This window comes from Erinaceus europaeus, chromosome 8 (genome assembly GCF_950295315.1).
Source record: "Erinaceus europaeus chromosome 8, mEriEur2.1, whole genome shotgun sequence".
Classification (NCBI taxonomy): domain Eukaryota; kingdom Metazoa; phylum Chordata; class Mammalia; order Eulipotyphla; family Erinaceidae; genus Erinaceus; species Erinaceus europaeus.
The window spans coordinates 28,287,464-28,311,942 of record NC_080169.1 but is presented as its reverse complement, the minus strand read 5'-3'; the positions used below and the strand labels follow the sequence as shown (position 1 = coordinate 28,311,942).

General features: G+C 40.4%; 2 protein-coding genes across 3 annotated transcripts in view; both read left to right on the top strand.

The window, feature by feature from the left end:
- Positions 1-24,479, top strand: part of LOC103114303 (cytochrome b-c1 complex subunit 10-like) — a 530,783-nt gene that overhangs the window by 225,887 nt on the left and 280,417 nt on the right. The gene's annotated exons all lie outside the window — the stretch shown is intronic.
- CCDC126 (coiled-coil domain containing 126) overlaps positions 9,539-24,479 on the top strand; it is a 43,660-nt gene continuing 28,719 nt past the window's right edge. Inside the window, exons 1-2 of one of the 2 annotated variants that reach the window (XM_016190787.2) lie at positions 9,539-9,785; positions 10,098-10,176. The gene's annotated coding sequence lies outside the window, so the exon portion shown is untranslated. The other variant, XM_007529044.3, reaches the window with a different exon arrangement.

Genomic DNA, 24,479 nt, shown 5'->3' with positions numbered 1-24,479 from the left:
CATGATTGTGGAATAAGAGGGGGTACAATTCCATATAATTCCTACCTCTAGAGTTCCATATCCCATATCCTCCATTGGAAGTTTCCATATTCTTTATTCCTCTGGGAGTATGGATCAAAGATTTTTATGGGGTGCAGAAGGTGAGAGGTCTGGTTTCTGTAACTGCTGCTCTGTTGTATTTTTTTAAAAAGAATTTTACTTATTTATTTACTTATCTATTTATGTGAAAGATAGGAGGATATAGAAAAAAGCCAGACATCATTCTGGTACATGTACTGCCAAGGATTGAACTCTGGACCTCATTCTTGAGAGTCCAATGCTTTATCCACTGCATTATGTCCCAAACCACATATATATTTTTAATGTTTTTAAAACATTAAAAAAAATTAACATTAAAACATTAAAATTGTATTTATTTATTTAATATTTATTTATTTCCTTTTTGTTGCCCTTGTTGTTTTTATTGTTGTTGATGTCGTTGTTGTTGGGTAGGATAGAGAGAAATGGAGAGAGGAGGGGAAGACAGGGAGGGGGAAAGATAGACACCTGCAGACCTGCTTCACTACCTGTTAAGCGACTCCCTGCAGGTGGGGAGCCGGGGCCTCAACTGGGATCCTTAAGCCCGGTCCTTGTGCTTTGCACTATGTGTGCTTAACCTGCTGTACTACCGCCCAACTCCCTTAAAATTTATTTTTATTATCTTTATTTACTGGGTAGAGACAGCCAGAAATCTAGAGGGAAGGGGGAAATAGAGAGGAGAGGGACAGAGAAACACCTGCAGCACTACTTCAACACTTGTGAAGCTTTTCTCCTTTAGATGGGGACCAGGGACTTGAACCTGGGTCTCTGTGCATTGTAATGTGTGTGCTCAACCAGGTGTACCACTACCTGGCCCCATATTTTTTTATTTTTAAGGATTATTTACTTATGACAGAGAGAGAGTGAGAAATTGAGCCAGAGAAATCTTGCATATGTGATGCCAGGGATCAAATCCAGGCTCTCATAAGTCTAGTGCTCTACCCACTGTGCCACCTCACAGGTCACATGAATGTTATCTTTCTGAATTAGTGTTGTTATACTCTTCAGACTGATATAGGAGTGGACTTATCAGATTTTGGTTGGTAGCCGTATTTTTAAAATGTATTAATTTATAGGACCTCATACATTTAAATCTAATGTTCTAGTCACTATGTCACTTCCCAGGCAACTTATTACACACTTGTGAGTTATGCTTGTAATTAGCAGACTCTTCTTACATTCCAAAATCTCAGAGAAGAGGAGACAGGTCAGACCCCTTCTTCACCTCATGACTCAGACCAAACCCTTTGAACCTCTATGTGGAAAAAAGAGAATGAACACCCATGAAGAGTCAGACAAGTCACAGAAACACAGTAACTGTGTAGAAGGAACAAAGATCCTAAATTTGAAGGCTTCACTTCATAGCCTAGTGAAAGGCACTTTGAGTTTTAGGCCTTCCTAACAATGGTGTCCTTAGGAACTCAGCAGTTTCTCTCTCCTGCTTGTTAACCCTATTTCAGTTTCTCAGGAAAGAGTCATCATATCTCCATAGGTTCAGCCCAGAGTTCTTTCCAAGTTCTTTCCAAGAAATCTGAGCAATATTTGACTCTTGAGCTATGTCATCTCAGCCTTTTGGACTAGAGTGTAAGTAGGTATTCCAATTCCCATTTCTTTTTTTTTAAATTTTATTTATAAAAAGTAAACACTGACCAAATCATAGGATAAGAAGGGTACAACGCCCCAATTCCCATTTATTTTCCCAGTTTGGTTTCCAACTCCTTTCTTTAGAGACAACATGACTAACCTCTGAGAAGGCTATTTAAAAATTTTTTATATTTATTTATTTTCCCTTTTGTTGCCCTTGTTTTTTATTATTGTTGTAGTTATTGTTGTTGTTATTGATGCTATCATCATTAGATAGACAGAGAGAAATGGAGAGAGGAGGGGAAGACAGAGAGGGGGAGAGAAAGATAGACACCTGCAGACCTGCTTCACCACTGTGAAGCGACTCCCTTGCAGGTGGGGAGCCGGGGGCTCCAACTGGGATCCTTACACGGGTCCTTGAGCTTTGTGCCACCTGAGCTTAACCCGCTGCGATACCGCCCTACTCCCAAGGTTATTTCTTATTAACATAATATTGCTAGCCTTGCATTTTGGAATAGACTGCTTTTTCTTCTATGTTGCTAACATCACACTTTTCTACCAGGAGCCTGGTACTGGTTGGTTATGCTTTCTCTCTCTCTCTCTCTGAACCCAGGAAGGAATGGCATCAACTTGATAAGTTTATTTGAGCAGCTGATTACATTACTTTTGATTCTGAATGTTTCTTTGACAGTTGAGTGGGAGGAGTTTGGCAATAGATCCCACTACATCCAAGAGAATGGTTTCTAAATTGTAAAGTCCTGCAAAAGGTAATGATCACAATTCTTATTATTGTTAAAATTTCTTGAACCTTTCAAATTAATTTACTCTTTTTCTACTAAGTTGTGGGGTTGCAAAGTATATGATAAATTTTAAAAATAGTACTAGACACATCTGGGGGGGGGGGCAGGGAAACTTCTATTATAGTCAAATAATACTTATTTGTAATGAGTACCCAGAGATTTATGACATCAGTAGGAAGATTCACTTATTAAGTATATACTTATTAAATACTTTCTACAAGTGTCTAGAAATATTAGGTAGTAGTAACATGTTTACAATTTAACATATGCATTTGGTTTAGCACATACAAATATTAGCTAACAAAATATCTCACAGACAAATGCATAACCATCTCATCAAAGAATTATACCTGGTTCCTCAGATTAACGTTTTCTTAGTTTGAAATTAAAGACCCTCTAAATTCTTTTTAAAATTTTTATTTATAAAACGGAAATATTAACAAAACCATGTGATAAGAGGGGTACAACTCCACACAGTTCTCACCACCAGAACTCAGCACCTCATACCCTCCCTTGATAGCTTCCCTATTTTTTATCCCTCTGGGAGTATGGACCCAGGGTCATTATGGGATGCAGAAGGTGGAAGGTCTGGCTTTTTTTTTTGCATTTATTGTCGAATGTAAAACATTAATTCCCCAATAAAGAAATTAAAAAAAGAAAAAGAAAAAAGAAATTGAGAGAGGAAGGGAAGGCAGAGAAGGGGAGAGAAAGATAAACACCTGCAGACCTTTTTCACTCTATAGGTGGGGAACTGGGGGCTTGAACCCAGATCCTTATGCCAGTCCTTGCACTTTGTGCCAAGTGCGTTTAACCAGCAGCGCTATACCACCCGGCCCTATATTTTACTTATTTTAATGAGAGATATATTTATATATATAAAAGAGTGAGTCACCAGAGCACTGCTCAGCTCTGGCTTTTGGTTATACAGGGGACTGAATCTGGGACTTTGGAGCTTCAGGTATGAAAGTCTCTTTGCCTAACCATTATGGTAACTCCCCCACTGTAGCATTTCCTTTCCATGGTGCTCACATGTGAAGATCAAACTCAAGTGCTTGCACAAAGTAAATGTGTGCACTCTAGCAGCTGAGCTATCTTCCAACCCCCAAGACCCTCTAAATTCTTACTCTATACTACCATATACTCTAAGCTAATTCTGTATTAGCATTATTCAACATAAATATAATGTAGGTCTCATATAATTTTATTTTTTCTTATAGTTTTTTTATTATCTTTATTTATTTATTGAATACAAACAGCCAGAAATTGAGAGAGGGAGGGGGTGACAGAGAGGGAGAGAGACAGACACCTACAGCACTGTTTCACCACTCATGCAGGTGGGGATTGGGTGTTTGAATCCGGCTTCCTGTACGTTGCAACATGTACGCTCAGTCAGGTGTGCAACCACCTGGCCTGTAATATGTGTTGGTATAGGGAAACCCCAGCCAGCCAGGGTGCCAGTGCCTACTGCTTTCTAGCCCTCTTCACTGTCAGTGGACAATTTGGGATATGTTTGAAATGACAACATGCCATGAACAAGTCAAGCACTCATCTGTGAGGGACAGTTTTACAGGTTCTGTGATTACCTATATGGGACAGATGGAAGGATAATTTTAGAAAGCAAGCATTTTCTGCCGGGCAGCAATAGTAAAGACACCAGGACTGGGACTAATGAAAATTTCCAAATTCTAACTGCTCCCTTTAACTTCCTCATTTCTTTGCAGATCCGAATAAACCTGACAAACCTAAGGACAAAACACCAAGTTGAAGCCCAAATCACAGCCCTAACCTAGAACCAGAATCAGAAGGGCATAAAAACCCTTCTGCAGAACTTCATCTCAGGTACCTCTGGGGGTTGCACTTGTGGTGTAGGAGTTCTCCTATGGCTTAGAGAAACAAACCTGCATTATAGGCTGCAGCAGTTTTACAGGATTGTTTCCACTCAGATCAACAACAGCCCACCAGTCAGCTGGCTCTCCTGCTGACACTTGTAATTGTCAGTCTTTTGCGGTTAGGGTTGGTTTGAATGTTCTTTTCTTTCTTTCTTTCTTTCTTTCTTTCTTTCTTTCTTTCTTTCTTTCTTTCTTTCGAGACTGACACTTTCTTTCTTTTCTTCTTTTTTTTTTTGGTTATTAGGGTTTCTTTAGTAAAGTATCTGCTCAAAACCTTTTCTTATGACTAATTCTTTGTATATTCTGGTACAAGAACTTTATTGATTATACATGCTGTAAATTTTTACTCAACTTTGAAACTTGCCTTTGAAACCTTTATTAGTATCATTTGATGAAACTAAATTTAATGTTAATGTATTTAAATTTGTGTTTTTTCTACTATAGTTAGTGCTTTTTGTATTCGTTTATGAAGTTTGTTCCTGACTCTTGAAGTTAAATTGTGGTCCTAAAGAGACAGGAAATACCTGACATGGGTAGACATGAGTGCGCAAAAAACAGTAACTTCCACACTCTGTTATGCAAAAACTGTTTTGTTGAGGTAGTAAATGTTATAACTGTTGCAGGAAGGAACAACAGGCAGACATTCATACACCACCACCCTGTTCCTGTTTGTCTTTTACCTTAAAAATAGAGAGAAAAGTCTAAAGTCTATTACAAATCATGTTTTAGGAGGAAATGCACAGCAATACATTATAGTACAGGAAGTTAGGACTGAGTATCTCAAGGCTTTCATCTGGTTTGTCTTAAAATTAACCTCTTGCTTTCCAAGAAACAGAAAAGATATTTTTTTGTATTTTTTAAAAAAGATTTATTCATTTTAAAAAATATTTATTTATTCCCTTTTTTGCCCTTGTCATTTGATTATTGTAGTTATTATTGTTGTCGTTGTTGGATAGGACAGAGAGAAATGGAGAGAGGAGGGGAAGACGGGGAGATAGACACCTGCAGACCTGCTTCACTGCCTGTGAAGTGACTCCCCATGCAGGTGGGGAGCCGGGGGTCCAAACTGGGATTCTTTTTTTTTTTTTTTTTTTTCCCTCCTCCAGGGTTATTGCTGGGCTCGGTGCCTGCACCATGAATCCACCGCTCCTGGAGGCCATTTCCCCCCCCCCCCTTTTGTTGCCCTTGTTGTAGCTTCGTTGTGGTTATTATCATTGCCCCTGTTGACGCAATTCGTTGTTGGATAGGACAGAGAGAAATGGAGAGAGGAGGGGAAAACAGAGAAGGGGAGAGAAGGGGAGAGAAAGACAGACACCTGCAGACCTGCTTCACCACCCGTGAAGCGACTCCCCTGCAGGTGGGGAGCTGGGGGCTCGAACCGTGATCCTTACGCCGGTCCCTGCGCTTTGCGCCACATGCGCTTAACCCACTGTGCCACCGCCAGACCCCCCAAACTGGGATTCTTAAGCTGGTCCTTGCGCTTCGCGCCACGTGCACTTAGCCTGCTGCGCTACTGCCCCGACTCTCAGATTTATTCATTTTTAAGGAGAGAGATAAAAAGAAATAAACAGAGCAATGCTCTGGCATAGTTGATGCTGGGTATTGAACCTAGGATGCCACACTTGAAAGTCACGTGCACAACTTAACCTTCCAGGCAGTAATGCAGATGTTTTCAGGTGTTCCACCTACAAGCCTATTTTCTGAAACAAAGACAGGAAAGCAGAGTTGAACATTGCTTTTCCTTTAATTGTGCTCTGGACTGGTGTGACAGTGTTTGGTTTTCTCTACCACTACACAGGCTTCAAGGTCATGATACATGCTTCTATTTTTCTTCTTTTTTTTTTTTTGTATTTATTTTTTCTTTTGTTGCCCTTGATTTTTTTATATTGTTCTTGTAGTTATTATTGTTGTTATTGCTGTTGATGTTGTTGGATAGGACAGAGAGAAATGGAGAGAGGAAGGGACAACAGAGAGGGGGAGAGAAAGATAGACACCTGCAGACCTGCTTCACCACCTGTGAAACGACCCCCCTGCAGGCGGGAGTCGGAGGCTTGAACCAGGATCCTCACGCCGGTCATTGTGCTTTGCGCCACATGCACTTAACCCGCTGTGCTACTGTCCGACTCCCTCTATTTTTCCTCTTAAACATCACTTTACAGTGTAGGGGAGATAGCATAGTGGCTATGCAAAAGACTTTTATGGTTTAAGGTCTGAAGTCTTGAGTTCAATTCCCCATATCATCATCATAAACCAGAGCTGAGTAATGATTTGGTAAGATAAAAAGGTAATAAATAAAACAAAATAAAAAGAAAGAATGAATAAATCACTTTATAGGATTGTTATCATAGGAATATAATTTCGTAGCACTGGGTCTCTACCCAACCCTCATTTTAAAAAGCATTTTCAATTATTTTTTCTTTTTGTTTATGGGGAGGGGTAAATATTTTCTCCTATTCTGTAAGGAGTCTCTTTGGGTAGTGGTTTCTTTGCTGTGCAGAAGCTTTTTAATTTGATGTAGTCCCATTGGTTTATACTTGCCTTAGTCTTCCTTGTAATTGGGTTCGTATTATTGAAGATGCTTTAAAATTTAGATGGAAAAGAGTTCTTCCTATATTTTCCTCTAAGTATCTGATAGTTTCTGGTCTAACATCCAGATCCTTGACCCACTTGGAATTTACTTTTGTGTTTGGTGAAATATAGTGGTTCAGTTTCATTCTTTGGCATGTTTCAACCCATTTTTTCCAACACCATTTGTTGAACAGACTCTGCTTTCCCCATTTAATAGTCTGGGCAGCTTTGGCAAAGATTAGATGTTCATAGGTGTGGGGAACCATCCTCATTTTATCTTCTACAATCTTTTTTTTCTTTTCAATTTGACAAAAATAAATTACACGTATATACACACACACATATATATGCATATATATGTACATATATATATATATATATTTTTTTTTTTTTCCCTTTTCACAGGAGCAATGCACACCTCTGGCTTATGGTGGGGATTGAACCAGGGGCCTTTATGCCTCACACATGAAAGTCTACTTGAATAACAGTTATGCTATTTCTCCAGTCAATCTACTATTTTTTTTAAAAGGTAATGTGAAGGACTGATTTTACTCTTTTCAAAAAGAAACTTATCTATCCTAGCACTAGTTATGAAAACTGTTCTTAAAGCATTGCTATGCACTGTTATTATAACAACATAAATCAAACTTCCAGGTATGGATAAGATTAGACCTTTATATTCTGTCTCATTAGTATGTTTGTCTATATTTGATCCAACACCACATTGCCTTGTTACAGCTTTATAATAAATCTTGGCAGTGGTAGTTCATTTTTCCTATGCCTGTTTCTCTTTTATCCTTTTCCTCATGAATGCATATCTTTACTCTTCCATAATTTATTTAGACTTTTCACATTTCAAACACACAAAGATATTTAGATTTATTATCTTTAAAAAATTTATTTATAAAGTGGAAATATTGACAAGACCATAGGATAAGAGGGGTAAAATTCTACATGATTCCTACCACCAGAACTCTGTATCCCATCCCTTCCCTTGAAATCTTTCCTATTCTTTATCCCTCTGGGAGCATGGACCCAGGATCATTATGGGGTGCAGAATGTGGAAATTCTGACTTCCGTAATTGCTTTTCCGCTGAACATGGACATTGGCAGGTTGATTCATACTCCCAACCTGTTTCAGCTATTTAGATTTTATCTTGAATTACATTAGATTTACAGATAAAATTGAAACGACATTTTTCACTGAATAAGTTGTATCTCTTTGTGTAGATTCTCAGTGTCTTTCACTATTCATACAGGTCTTGCTCTTCTTTGACTTGTTGCTAGGAAGTTGATATTTGACATTACTGTAAGTGGCATCACTTTTTTATGAATATGTAAATGTGATTTTTTTGAAACATGATGTATCAATCTTGTTAATGTCTTATAAATTGTAATCACTTATCACTAGATTGTCCAGATTTGCCACATATGTACTTTTATAATATCTGAAAAATATCAGTTTTTTTGTTTGTTTATTTATTTATTTATTTTCACTGGGACTCAGTGCCTGCACTGTGAATCCACTGCTCTTGGAGGTCATTTTTTCCATTTAGTTGTTGTTGTCGTTATTGTATTATTATTGCTATTGGATAGGACGCAGAGAACTGGAGAGAGGAGGGGAAGACAGAGGGGGAGAGCTGCAGACCTTCTTCACTGCTTGTGAAGCGACCCCCCTACAGGTGGGGTTCCTGGGGCTTGAACCAGGATCCTTACACTGGTCTTTGTGCTTCATGCCATGTGTGCTTCTGCCTGGCCCCCAACATATTTTTTTATATTTATTTATTTCCTTTTTTGTTGCCCTTTTTTTATTGTTATTGTAGCTATTGTTGATGTCATCGTTGTTGGATAGGACAAAGAGAAATGGAGAGAGGAGGGGAAGACAGAGAGGGGGAGAGAAAGACAGACACCTGCAAACCTGCTTCACCGCCTGTGAAGCGACCCCCCTGCAGATGGGGGAGCCGGGGGCTTGAACTGGGATCCTTAAGCTGGTCCTTGCACTTTGCGCCACATGGGCTTAGCCCTCTGTGCTACAGCCCGACTCTCCACAACATATTTTTTAAAGACTTATTTTTATTATTAATGAAACAGAGGAGAGGAAATAACCAAGTCATCACTCGGACGCTGGCAGGGGTGGTACTCAAGACTTTGTACTTGAGAGTCAGACACCTTGTCCATTGTGCCACCTTCGGGGTCACAGTTCTTTTGTTTCTTCTTATACAATCTTAGTTCTTTTTCTTGCCATCCTTCACTGGCTTAGGACAGTCAGGGGTTATAACATTCTTTGTAGAATATTTTTAACCAGTACTATCTCCCTCCTGCCTGAAGTCTTCAGCATTGGAATTGTTTCTCTGTTGGCTGATGAAGAGTAAGACGCCCACTCATCTTTGGGCGCCAGCAGCAAGCTAAGGGAGAGGATCTAGAAGCCTCTCCTAAACACATGATTCAGCCTGGGAGGAAGACAGTCGCCTTTTCTGGTTGCCAAGCAACAGCGTCTTCTTGACCCACAGTAGCGGTAAGGGATTAGAAGCACGTGCCTCCTCTTCCGCATTCTGGGACTACATCCCCCACAATGCCTCGCGCCACTGGTCTCCGAAGAGGGGAGGGGGTTCGGGGGGGAAGGGCCTGGCCAGGAGGCGGAGCGGAAGCAGAGTGCTAGGGACGAAAAGAGTACAATCTCCACTAGCCGGGAGCCACCGACCTGCTCTGGGCTTTCCAGCCCCGGCCTTTCTCCATCTCCAACTGGAGGCTGCTTCGCCAGTGCAGTGGCCGCCTTCCCCGCCTAATCGGCTTCTGCTGCGGCTCGGGAACCCCTTGGCGGCCGCGGGTCGCGGGGGGGGGGGGGGACGAGAAGCCCACAGGCCAGGTATTGAGGAGGGGGCGAGAGGGAAGCGCTGGCTGGAGGCGTTTCCGCCCGGCCGGCCGAGCAGCTCGCGGAGCCCGCGGCGGGCGATGCCGCGGAGCGAGACCCACTGGGGCGCGGACCGGCAGCCCCCGGCGCGGCGGGGGAGGCTTTGACAGCTGCGGCCCCGTAGACCCGGGACGGAGAGCCGAGCTCGCCTGCGCTGCGCCTGCCGGGTCCCGGGGCCGCTGGCGCGGGCAGCCACGGACCTGAGCCCCCGGGAGGGAGGGGGCACCCGGAGGTAGCTGCACTCACTTCTCTCTGTGCTTTTGACAGCTCAGCTCGGTCCTACTTGGAGAAAGTCAAATGCCCCTTTTTAACTCTCTCTTCGAAACTCAGCTCCCGAGCGAGACTGGTAAGGATGAACTTAAAAACTGCGTTTGTCGACCGGTGGTTTCTATTCTATTCTATTCTATGAATCCTATCATATTCTAGCAAGAGTGATTCAGACAGCCTGGATTCCAACCCTCATTGTGTCGTTGCTTGGCTTTGTGACCTTGGTTAATCAAAGGCTCCAAGTCTCAGTTTCCTCATTGATTAGATGGAGGTAACAAGCTCGCACCTGAAGTTAGAGTAAAACATGATAAGCTTGCAATACCCTTGGTTCATCATCTGATGAAAAAAAAAATCCTTTAAATGGGATGTTGTAACTAGCTTTACTGAAGTGGCCTCTGCATTGGTTAGTTTTGGGCTCTACTTTAATTATTAACACTCTAAGTTGTGTTTTCCTCACTTTAAACCTTGTTCATGGTAAACCTAAAGAACTCTTTAAAATATGCTGTCTCAAAATTTCTGCTGTTTTAAGATGGCTGAGAATGTTCTTGGGAAATTGATGAGTCTGCTGTTCTGAGCATTAGTTGTAGAGATACAAAGACGCATCCACCACACACCTTCCGGCCAGTTATGGTCTTTGGGGTATTTTAAGAGGAGTTACGTATCTAGGTGCTCAGCAACCCCCTACATGACCATGACATTACCATCTTTTCCCTATGTCAACTTTATTTCTACTTTTCATGATACTTTGGACTGGCTAGTAATTTACCTTCCTGTGGGATTTATGTTTCCAAGTTGTAGTTTTTATCCTTAGGACAGGCTGAATGAACGTAATGACATTTATTTGGAGTGACTTGAAACATTCCCGCTTGTGATTTCAGTTGTTCTCACAGTTTTTTTTTTTTTCCTGAGTTGAACTGACACTGGTTATGAAATTTTCTTCAAGGAAATTGTTAGTTGAAATTTACTTAAACTAATGGTTCTGTTTTACTTTCAGCTTAAGCAGTATTGTGCAATATGTGAAATAATATGTGCTGAATAATGCTGTATTTGAATGTATAGTTATAGTGGGGAAAAGTTAGTGGGGCCTGCTGTATTTCCTAAGTGATGAATTTAGTGATGAATGCATTAAAAAAATGATTTGAGGACGACAAGGAAAAATTTAATGAATGTATTTCATAAGGATAATGGAGAACTAGGGAGTAAGCAGAAATCTCATTTTATCTGTGGAGGCAGCTGGAAGGTAGTTCACACTTTAACTTACAGGAGGACCTGGGTTTGAGTTCCGGCTATTATTACATGAGGGCATGGGCAAAGGGGGAGCCACACACATTGTGGAAGAGTGCTGTCATGTTTCTCTTTCTCTCTCTCTGTATGTCTCTGTATAAGCAAAATCTTATTTATGTTGATAGTGAGTGTGGTGTGCAGACACATCTTGAAGAGATAAAAAATTCTGCTTGTGGCGGCAGAGCAGTAGCTCAGCGGGTTAAGTGCACATGGCTCGAAGTGCAAGGACCAGCACAAGGATCTGGGTTCGAGTCCCCAGCTCCCCACCCACGGGGGGGGGGGGGGTCACCTCACAATTGGTGAAGCAGATCTGCAGGTGTCTTTCTCTCCCCCTCTCTGTCTTCCCTTCCTCTCTTGATTTCTCTCTATCCTATCAAACAACAACAATAGCAATAACAACAACAGGGACAACAAAAGAGGAAAAATGGCCTCCAGGAGCAGTGGATTTGTAGTGCAGGCACCGAGCCCCAGCAGTAACCCTGAAGGCAATAAATAAATAAATAAATAAATAAAATGTAAAAAAACCTGTACTTGTAACTGCCTTGTAAATCATTACCCCCCCCCCCCAGTAAAATGATTTTGTGGGGGAAAAAAAGTCAGGAATGATGCAATCATGCAGGTGTGGAGCCCCAGGATAACCCTGCTGTCAGAAAAAAAAAGTAAACTGGGAGATGGTATATGTACCTAAAGTAAAGATTTCTGACTCACCTAAAATACATTGAAAAATACACATTTTGAAAAACAAAACAGAAACAATATTGGTACCACTTAGTGTAGTATAGGACAGAGAGGAATGGCTGTGGAATAGACATCGGGTCTTGTTCCAGCTCTGTCATGGCTGTGCATCCTTAGGTTTCTTTGTGGTCCTCAATCTCTTTCTCTTTAAAATTTTTAAGACTTTCATTTATTTAATTTGATAGGATAGAGAGAAATTGAGAGGAGAGGGTTACAGAGAGGGAGAGAGAAAGAGAGACAGACACCTACAGATAGATGTGCTTCACTACTTGTGAAGCTTTCCTCCTTCAGGTAGGGATTGGGGGTTTGAAGCTGGGTCCTTGGGCATGGTGATAATGTGCACTTAACCAGGTATGCCACTGCCGGGCCCCAGTTTCTTCATCTCTAAAATAATTTTCTAACTCTTCTGGTTCAGACTTTGAATGATAAGGGGCTTTGGATGTTCTTTTTAACATGGAAAAGATTGATATAAATCCTCTTAGTCATTTATTTGTTTCCTAGACTTTTTTTTTCTCCCCATAGGAAAGAATGAGAAACCTGCCACAAATTAGAATCTCTGTGGATCTGTTTATCCTTCTTTTTGATGAGCTGAACTTTTTCTCTGAATTTGCACATGATTAGCTCTTTTTCTTATAGCCTGTTATTTTATTATTTTTTTTACTTTTTAAAAAAATATTTAGTGATCCGGAAGATGGCATAGTGGATGAAGCATTGGATTCTCAAGCATGAGGTCCTGAGTTCAATCCCCGGCAGCACATGTACCAGAGTGATGTCTGGCTCTTTCTCTCTCCTCCTATGTTTCTCATTAATAAATAAATAAAATCTTAAAAAAAAATTTATTCCCTTTTTGTTGCCCTTGTTTTTTTTATTGTTATTGTACTTATTATTGTTGTTATTGATGTCATCATTGTTGGATAGGACAGAGAGAAATGGAGAGAGGAGGGCAAGACAGAGAGGGGGAGAAAAAGATAGACACCTGCAGCCCTGCTTCACTACCTGTGAAGTGACTCCCCTGCAGGTGGGGAACCAGGGGCTCGAACCAGGATCCTTAAGCAGGTCTTTGTGCTTTGCACCACGTGCACTTAACCCGCTGCACTATCACCGGAATCCCATGGCCTTTCCTTATATGCCTGTTTCTTCTTCATTTTTTTTTTTTTTTTTTTTGTAGAAGCTGAGAGAAAGAGAGAGAGGGCAGGGGGAGGGAGAGAGAGAAACCATAGTACTTCCTTAGGTGGACTCCAGCCTGGATAGAGCACAAAGCAAAGCAACACACCATCCAAGTGAACTATTTGATAGGCCTCCTATACCAGCTTCTGTGCAACTCTAGATTGTCAGTCTCTGAGCCCAATTTCATTGTTGCTTTGTGTGTGTGTGTGTGTGTGTGTGTGTTTGTATGAATTCTTTCCTTTTTAGCTCCAGCTTCCAATGGCCTGGTTTTCTTAAGGCGCTCTTTGTCTGAGACCTCAGGCAAAGGTACCCACTTCTAGTCTGGTTTGTTGTGGAAGGGAGGTGGGGTCATGTGGCACAAAACATGATTGACTTGAGACTGTGGGCAGATTAGACTCTGTGACTGAAATATCTAGTACTGCATAATATATTTTAAACTTTTACTGTGGCACAGTGATTGCCCTAAAATTTTCTATTATTATCCTTGTCTTACTTTACCCTTTTTTTAAAAAATAAATTTAAAATAAAAACTATTTTTGTACTCCTCAATGCTATTATCTTCTCTCCTAAAGACACCACCTCAAAGTGATCTAGTATCTTGAGATCTGATAGTACTGAGTCTTAGCTGGTAGTTTAGTATAGTTTGTCTCAAGGAAATTAGCATTTGCTTTTTTTTTTTTTAAAGGAAAAGAAGTATATTTAAAGAGTTGTTTATTATATTTTATTTCAACGAGAGAGAGAGAGACAGACACCAGCTCAGCTCTGGCCTGTGTGGGTGCTGCGGCTTGAATCTGGGACCTTGCAGCTTCAGACATGAGAGCATTTGTATAAGCATTATGCTGTTCCCCCAGTCCTATTTATTTTAATTAAAAAATTTTTAATTATCTTTATTTATTTATTGGATAGAGACGGCCAGAAATTGAGAGGGTAGGGGGAGAGAGAAAGTCAGAGAGAGATACCTGAAACCCTGCTTCACCACTTGCAGAGCATTCCCCCTGCAGGTGAGGACCAGGGGCTGGAACCCTGCACTCAACCAGGTATGCCACCACTGGCCCCTATTTTAATTATTTAAAAAATTTTTTAAAAATACTTATTTATTTATTTTCCCTTTTGTTGCCCTTGTTGTTTTTCATTGTTGTTGTAGTTATTATTGTTGTTATTGATGTGGTCGTTGTTAGGTAGGACAGAGAGAAATGGAGAGAGGAGGGGAAGACAGAGAGGGGGAGAGAAAGATAAGACACCTGCAGACCTGCTTCACTGCCTGTGAAGTGACTCCCCTATAGGTGGGGAGCCGGGGCTCTAACCCGGATCCTTAAGCAGGTCCTTGTGCTTTGTGCCACCTGTGCTTAATCTGCTGTACTATGGCCTGACTCCCCCTGTTGTAATTCTTAAGAGAGAGATAGACACTGACCAAAGCACTTCTAAGCTTTGGCATATGTGATGTCTGGGATGTAACTGGAACTTCATGCATGTAAATCCTGTACTCTTATCTCTATTCTAAGTTATCTAACTGCCCTGCCTAATTTGTATTTCATGGAGTTCTTTGTTACTCTCCCCCAGATTTGCCTCAGTTAATATGTAGAGGAAAATATTTTAGGACTGAGTCTTTTCCCCCTTGAAGTTATATCCCAAGGGAAAATTTGTGGAGGAATTCTGCTTCTTGTGTGTGGAGAGAACACTTAGAACCTCTGAGATCTGGTAAACATTCTGGTGTGGTTTTTTTTTTTTTTTTTAATGTCTGCCTCTCTAGTTGTACATTTCTTAGGAGACTACAGTATTGATTCTTGTAGCTCCTTTGGTTGAGTTGGAGCTGTTTCTTTGCTCGCCAGTTGTAGTTACTGCTACTGGTAGTTACTGTAGATGTGACAGCCCCAAAATCACGGAACTGAATAACTGCAAAAGAATGATATTTGAAGAAGAAGATCATTTAAAAAAATATTTTATTTATTTATTATTGAATAGAGACAGAGAGAAATTGAGAGGGGAGGAAGAGTTAGAGAGAGAAAGAGACAGAGAAACACCTGCAGACCTACTTCACTCGTGAAGCTTTCCCCCTGCAGTTGGGGACCAGGGGCTTGAACCTGGATCTTTGCGCACTGTATGTAATGAGTGCCCTTAACCAGGTGTGCCACCACCTGACCCCTTGAACAAGAAGATCTTAAAAAGATTTACTTATTTGCAGAGAGAGAGAGAGAGAGAGAGAGAGAGAAAGAGAGAGTGGGGCAGAGAGTGGTACAGAGACAGACCAGAGTAACATTCTTATAAATACCATCTTGGAGCCTTGTAAGTGTAAAACCTACACTTGCTGCCAGCTTCCTGGCTGCTAAGCAAGAACTCTGAAGGTGGGTTTAGCTATTTACTAGCATTTTTCATGTTGTGATTACAATGTTTGCAGAAGTTACAAGTAAGTGCTTTAAGAAAGCAGTGCTCTTGCAACTTTTAACTATGGGCAAGGGACCATTGCTCAACTTGTTAAGAGCACAGGCTTCACATGCTTATAGTCCCACAGGTTCCAGGTTCAGTTCCCAGCACTACCATATCTCTTTCTCATAAAAATAATAAATAAATATTAAAAAAAATGTAGTTCAGGGTGTGGGTAGTGTATCAGAGCACAGGACTTGCAAGTACAAGGGCCAGAGTTTGATACCTGGCACTCCATTTACCTGAGTGATGTTCTGCTCTCTCCCATTTACATGTATATATGCTTTATTATTATTACTATTATTTCACAGATTTGGGGCATTGTGCATGTACAATCTCACCACTCTCAGGCCACATTTTGATTCAGATGGACAGAAAGATGCCTAATTTTCCCCCATTTGTTTGACATACATCTTCTATGTGTTTCTTTTATTTCATGAGATTAAGCTTGTGTTGTGACACACACACACACACACACACACACACACACACCTGGGGGAGGAGCCAGAGCACCACTCCTGTGCACACATGCCAGGGATCTCACTCCAAGAGCCGTAGGAATACAAGTCTGGCATGCTACCAGCTGTACTATTTCCATAGTCACTACTTTTCTTTTCTTTACAGTGAGGGTATTCTAGTTTAAATATTTACTGGTTCTCTGTCTTTATTTTTTTCAGGTAATAATGTCTGACTAATATATTTGGCTTTAGGTCCCAGGCTATAAAGAAACTACTGAAAAATGCTTCAATATGCTATTTGAATAGTGTCATGATTGGGTTTTGAAGATACCTCTGGAGATTTATAGATTTCCAAAGCTCTTATAAATCAGAATGGAGATGTTAGGACCTGTGGTACATTTAACAAGAAAAGAATTTCCATGCTTTTTGTCTCTCTGCTTTTATGTTCTTTAATAAGAGAATATTTGATGCCTAGAGACTATTGAAAATGCTTAATAGTTGTCAATTAACTTACTGGAGGATTGCTACATTTATTTACTTATTTTGTTTACCAGTACAGTTCCACTGCTCCTGTTGGACTCCTTATTTTTCCTTTTTTTAGAGTGTGAGAGATAGAGGAGAGATACCACTGTGCTGCTCCAGTGCTTGTGATGCTTTCCAATTGCATGGAACTTGCATGTGTTGAAAGGGGGCTCAAACCTGTGTACTTACTTATGGAAAAGTGTGTGTTCTATTATGTAGGCTGTCTCCTGGGCCCTAGAAATTATTCTCATAGTCTTAGCTTGCCATCCTTCATATTGGAAAATTACTATAAGAATATATATATTTTGAACTAGAGCACTGCTCAGCTCTGGCTTATGGTAGTGTGGGGGAGTGAACCTGGGACTTTGGAGCCTCAGGCATGAGAGTCTCTGCAGAACCACTATGTCACATACCCCTACTCAAGGATATCTTTTTCTTCCTTCTTTCTTTCTTTCTTTCTTTCTTTCTTTCTTTCTTTCTTTCTTTCTTTCTTTCTTTCTTTCCTTCTTTCCTTCCTTCCTTCCTTCCTTCCTCCTTCCTTCTTTCTTTCTTTTTTTCTTTCTTTCTTTCTTTCTTTTTTCCCTTTTTTTACAAGAGCATTGCTCAGCTCTGGCTTATGGTGGTTTGTGGGGGGTGGGAGGGGGAGTGTACCTGGGACTTTGGATCCTCAGGCTTGAGAGTCTCTTTGCATAGCCATTATGCTATCTACCCTCTGCCCTAGGATATCTTTTTCCAAGTAAAGATCACTGTCTTGTAATGTTCCTGTTCCTGTATATTACTCAACAGTAGAAGTAGAATTGTCATTCTTATTTATTTATTTATTTATTTATTCATTCATTCATTCATTCATTCATTCTTTGTATACAGACAGAAATTGAAGAGAGAGGAAATTGAAGGGGCCAGGTTGTGGTTGACCTGGTTAGCTCACATGTTACAGTAATGTGGGTAAGGACATTCAAGACCTTTAGAGGGGAAGCTTCACTAGTGGTGAAGCAGTGCTGCATGCACGTGTTTCTCTCTCCTCCTACTTCCCCCTCCATTTCTTTTTATTTGTTATTGGATAGAGACAGAAATTGAGAGACGAGGGATATAGAGAGGAAGAGAGACAGAGAGACACCTGCAGATCTGCTTCACCATCTTTGAATCGACTTCCCTGCAGGTGGGGAGCGGGGGGGGGGGGGCTCAAACCGGGATTCTTATGCTTGTCCTTGTGTTCCACACTACTATGTGTACTTAACCTACTGCACTACCACCCGACACCCCCTCCCCCCACTTATTTTCTTTATAGCAGCTTTTCACAAGCTGAAGTTGGATGGTTCCATGTTTGCTTCTTTCTTGTTCTGTTTCTACTAAAGCATAATCTAAACAAAACCAAACACCAAGCTCCAGGTGGTGGTACACCTGCTAAAGCACACACAGTAGATACTCAAGGACCTAATGTCAACCCCCCAGTCCCTATCTGTGGGGGGTGAGAGTGGGGAGGAGCTTCATGAGTGGTTAAGCAGTGCTGCAGTTGTCTCTTCTGCTTTCTCCCTCTCTTTATCCTCCTCCCTTCTCAATTTATCCCTGATTTCTCTCCTATCAAATAAAAGGAAAAAAAAAATGGCCATCAGGAGCAGTGGATACATTGTGCTGAGCCTCAACAATAACTCAGGTGGCTAAATAAGTAATTAAAAAAGCAGAAATATGATCTTCCTTCATCTTTCATATCTCTAGTTTTTGGCATATAGTAAGTTCTTTGATAAATATTATAAATGATTAAGTCAGAAAATTAATGTCTAAACCAAGTAATTTTATGCTTTAAACCAAACTGTAGTAACGGTTGTTTGTTCCTGTGCCTTTATGCATACTACTGTCCACTTCCCCATCTTCCACCACAAACTACTTTTTCTAGAAACATATGTTTTTTCATCAGCATGTTTGCTGATCATGGTTGAAGCTCTCACATCAAGATCTTGGATTTATTTTTGTTTTATTTTTATTTGTTCCACATTTAAAAAAAAACAACTAAGATCTAAGATTTCTTTTTCTTTTCTTTTTTCCCTTTCTATCATTTTATTTATATTTTTTGTTATCTTTATTTATTTATTTATTGGATAGAGACAGAAATTGAGAGGAAAGAGCAAGATAGAGAGGAAAAGAGACAGAGACACACCAGTAGCACTGCTTCACCACTTATAAAGCTTTCCTCCTACCTAGGGTTCAAACCTGGGTCCTTGTGCATTGTAACATGTGCACCCAACCAGGTGCACTACCATCCGGCTCCTTATTATTTTCTTACAGTGGGGAAAGAGAGAGACTCTAATAAATGATGTCATGAAAACTGAGCAATCACATACAAAAGAATGAAACTGGGCCATTACCCAGAACTAAGATTTCTCTCCCTTCCATACTCTCCCCCACCCCGTCTCTCTGCCACCAGGGTTATTTTTGGGGTTCAGTGCCTATATGACTCCACCATTTCTGGTGGCTTTTTTTTTTTTAAGCTAGAGAGTAAAAGAGAGAAGAGACACCTCAGCATCTTTCCACTGTTTGTGAAGTTTCCACCATATAGGCACTCCCATGTGATGGCCTGGGGCTCAATATCAGATCTTTTTGCATAATAATGTGTGCATTCTACCAAGTGAACCACCTGCTGGCCTCCTCTAAGATTACTTCTGTCCTGTAGTCTGGGAGGTGGGGTGGTGGATGAAGCTTTTAAAAAGAGCATGAGGTGTTGGGTTTAATCCCTGGCAGTACAAGTACCAGAGTGATGCTCTGGCTCACTTTTTCTCTCTTCTCCCTCCCTCTCTCTTTCTCTTTTCTTATCTCCCTCATTAACTTAAATAAATAAAATCTTAAAAAAGATTAAAAGATTTCTTCTACCCTTATAGAAATTTTGTGGTACATTATATGAATTATATACTTCAGTGGAACTTTAATGTGACAACTTGACAATTCATATAACAGTCCAAGTTATTCACACAACTTCAGAATTTGGGGGATCAATGCCATAAATAATCATAAACAGTTTTTTCCCTTTTATTTGATAGGACAGATAGAAAGTGGAAGAGAGAGGGAGATAGACATGGAGAGAGAGACACCTGCAGACCAGCTTCACTGCTTGTGAAGCATCCCACCTCCGTGCAGGTGGGGACTGGGGGCTTGAACCCAGGTCCTTGAGCATGTAATTTCTGTGCTCAACCAGTTGTGCCATCACATAGTCCCCCATAAATAGTATTTATGGTTTTATGTACATTCATTTAAACTTATTATTATAAATAAAAAAGGGAGAGAGAACCAAAGTATCACTCTGGCACATGCCATGCTGGTGATTGAACTCAGGATCACTTGCTTGAAAGCCCAACACTTTAACCACTGCACAACCTACCAGGTAGCTCTGGTTACATTTCTTTTAAAATGAACAAGAACAAACTTCATTTAATACTGTAACCCACCAAGTATTCACAAACCTAGTCTTTTTTGTGGAGGTAAGGGAGATAGTGTGATGCAGAGAAAAATCTAGGTAGGTAGTGATTCACCCCACCTGTGTTCTGGAATTGTAAAGTTGTTAACATCCGTGTATCTCCTTTTGGGTGATAACATCTAACTTACATCCCTAGGCTTTGGTTTCTTATCTAAAATATGAAGGGATTGAATTACATATTCTTTCAAGTTCTTCCTGCCCAGAGATGAGTAACTGAAAATATTTAAATTATACCTCCAAATTTCATCTCCTCATCTCTTCCTCCCTCAGAACTACTTCAGGGATGTGACATTGTTGCATGGGGGGCAGTAGGGGAAGGGGGGGTAAATTTCAGGTCTATGTTTAAATGTCAGCTATCAGGTGTCACTTGGTGACTGTTAGTTGTACTCCAGATTCTGTAAGAGGTTTAGTAGCATTAACATGTTTTTTTTAAATATGTATTTATTTTTTCTTTTGTTACTCTTGTTTTATTGTTGTAGTTATGATTGTTATTGTTATTGATGTCATTGTTGTTAGATAGGACAGAGAGAAATAGAGAGAGGAAGGGAAGACAGGGGGAGAGAAAGATAGACACCTGCAGACCTGCTTCACCACCTGTGAAGTGACTCCCCTGCAGGTGGGGAGCCGGAGCTTGAACCGGGATTCTTACAGCGGTCCTTGTACTTTGCACCGCTTGCGCTTAACCCGCTGCGCTACCACCAACTCCCACATTAACATGTTTTTATTGCCCAATGGGACCTGGGATTTAAGGAGGCAATGCTTATATGCATGATTGGATGAAATTATGTGTAAAATCAGTGGATATAAATTATTGTGTTGTGGAGTTGGAAGATCAACATGGTGGGCTAAAGTAAGGTAATTGGTTTTGAAATCCTTTTATTCAACACGACATTTAAACAGATATACTAGTTTCAGTTTAGGCTATTTGGAAGAGGAGTTTTTTTTTCCTCCTACCAGAGCACTGCTCTGATTTATTGTTGTGCAGGGATTGAGCCATTGAACCTGGGACTTCAGAATATCAGGCATGAAAATCTTTTGCATAACCACTATGTTATCTCCCCTTGCCCATAGAAGACAAACTGTCTTCTTCTTTTCCTCCTTCTCCTCCTCCTTCTTCTTCATGATTTAATATTGATTTACAAACCCATAAGATAATGAGTATAATTCCACATTGTTCCTATCAGCAGAGTTCTGTTTTTTTTCCATTCCCTTTATTGGAAACTACAGTAGTTTTCCCAAGGTCACAGATATGGATTGACTATTATTTACATAGATATCTCCATAGATATCTCCTTCCCCCATCTCTCTTCCATTCATATTATATATATATATACACATATATATGTATATATATGAATGAATATATATATCCCATTTTTTTCTATGTTCCTGCCTTCTCTTCCTTTCTAAGTCACACCTACACCTATTATTACTTCTCTTCCTAAGTCACACCTACACGTGTTATTACTTCTGAGTGTCCTTCCTTTTTTCCTCTTCTCTCTCAGGGTCCTGAAGCAATAGACAAACTATTCTTTTTTTTAAATATTTATTTATTTATTCCCTTTTGTTGCCCTTGTTGTTTTATTGTTGTAGTTACTATTAATGTTGATGTTGGATAGGACAGAGAGAAATGGAGAGAGGAGGGGAAGACAGAGAGGGGGAGAGAAAGACAGACACCTGCAGACCTGCTTCACTGCCTGTGAAGTGACACCCCTGCAGGTGGGGAGCTGGGGACTGGAACCTGGATCCTTAAGCCAGTCCTTGCACTTTGTGCCATGTGTGCTTAACCCGCTGCACTACCGCCCGGAATCCCTAGACAAACTATTCTTAACAGCATACTGTGTGTCATCTTTTAGGACTGGATGATTCTACAATGACTAATACCAATACAGTATTTCATGGTGGCTACAAATTCTGAGTAGAAACCTTTTCAAGCTTGCAACTTTCGGATTCAGATCACTAAATAAAACATGGAAGAAACGATGTTAAGAGAAAAAATCTTTAAGTTAGGGGTGTAAAATAATTTGCTCAAAATTTTAAAGATAGTCATATAAAATTTCATATGAAAAGTGCTAATGAATGCCTTGAGGCGGGGCCAGGGAGTGGCACACCTGGTTAAGTGCACCATAGTGAGCAAGGACCCAGATTCAACCCCCTGGTCCCCACCTGCAGGGAAAAGCTTCATGAGTGGTGAAGCAGGACTGCAGGTGTCTCTTTGTCTCTCTCCCATTTTATCTCCCTCTCCCCTCTGTTTCACCCTGTGTTTGTCCAATAACCAATAAATAAAAATGTTAAAAAGAAAAAAAGAGAGAGAATACCTTGAGGCTGGAGGTGGGGTAATTATGGGAGTGTTATTCTGCGAAGAGGCCAAATTTGAAGGATGAAAAGGAACAAGCTATGGGAAAAACATTCCAAGTGGAGAACAGAAGTTTTATAGACCTTGAGGTTAGAAAGAATTGAATGTTTTACATAGTTGAGCAAAGGGTAAGTAGTGTTAAAATTAGGACGGAGAGAGATAGGGAAAATGTCAGATTATGTTGGACCTTCTGAACTGTAGTGAAAAGCTATAATTTTATTTTATGTGCAGTAGTGAATTGTTAAAGGATTGAAATAATTATTAATTTGGAGAGGTAAAAGAGAGAACCAGAGCATCAGTCTGGCATATGTGATGTCAGGGATCAAATCCAGGAACTCATACTTGAGAGTCCAACACTTTATCCATTTTGCCACATCCTGAGTAGATGTTGAAGGGTTTTTAAGTATTGGAATGTTATGATACGACTTATTGCATATCAAAAATTCATAGCATGAAGTATGTAATTTTCAAAACCACTTTTTTTTTTTTTTTTTGCCTCCAGGATTATTGCTGCACCGCAAATCCACTGCTCCTGGAGGCCATCCCCCCCCCCACTTTTGTTGTCCTTGTTGTTCTTATTATTGTTATTGTTGTCATTGCTGTTGTTACTGTTGGACAGGACAGAGAGAAATTGAGAGAGGAGGGGAAGACAGAGAAGGAGAGAGAAAGATAGACACAGACCTACTTCACCACTTGTGAAGTGACCCCCCCCCCCCCAGGTGGGGAGCCGGGGGCTTGAACCGGATCCTTAACCCAGTCTTTGCGCTTGGCACTATGTGTACTTAACCCGCTGCACTACTGCCTGACACTCTCAAAACCACTTTTAAATAAGCAGTTCACTAGAATTCTGTAATATGCAGTGTTGTATGTCACCTCTATACATCTCCAGAAGTTGTTTATCAACCCATAGGGAAACTTTGTATACTTTAAAGCCAGACTTTCCATTCTCATCTTTTTTCCTAGGCCTTGTAACTCCCATTCTGTCTTGTGGTATTTGACTATTCAAGGTAAAAAATCTAAGTGGGTCTTAACAGAGCTTTTCTTTTTTTGTGCTTGACTCATTTAACTTAGTATAATGTCTTTAAGGTTATTCCATGTTGTAGTTTATATCAGAACCTTATTACTACCTCTTCACCCCCATTTTTTTGCATCTAGGTTTGTGGCGGGGGCTCAGTGTCTGCACTATGAATCTACTGCTCTTGACAGTTATCCTTTTCCCATTGTTGTTGTTGCTTCTCTTGTTGTTGGATAGGACAGGGAGAAATTGAGAGAGGAGGGGAAGACAGAGAGGGAGAGAGAAAGATAGACACCTGTAGAACTGCTTCACTGCTTGCAAGCAACCTCTCTGTAGGTGGAGAGCTGGGGTCTCGAACAAGGATCCTTGTGCTTCACACATGCTTAACCTGGTGTGCTCCTGCTTGGCCTTTGATTCTCCCCCTTCTTAAAATTCATTTATTTCTTAATGAGGGAGAGAACCAGCACCACTCTGACACATAGGATGCTGGGAATTAAATTCAGTACCTCATGCATGAGAGTCCAGTGCTTTGTCTACCATGCCACTTCCTGATTCACTCTTTTTCCCTTTAAGGCTAAAGTGTCATTTTAGGTATATAGCATATTTGGCTTATCTGTTGACGGAAACTTGGTTACATTTTACCTTTTGACTATTTTGAACAATGCTGTACTGAACAAGGATGTACACATATCTTTTTGGATACCTTATTTTAATTATTTAAACTTTTTTTTTAATTGAGAGAAATAGGAAGAAAGAGAAATAGAACTAGAGCACCTCTCTGGCACATGTACTGCTGGAGATTGAACTCCTGCTTGAGAGTACAGTGCTTTATCCACTGCACCACCTCCTAAACAGTTTCAGTTATGTTATGTATTGATTCAGTAGCTTAATTATTGAACTAAATTTGCTTATATTAAGCAATAAGTCTGTGTTGAATTGTTTTTAAATCATCATACTG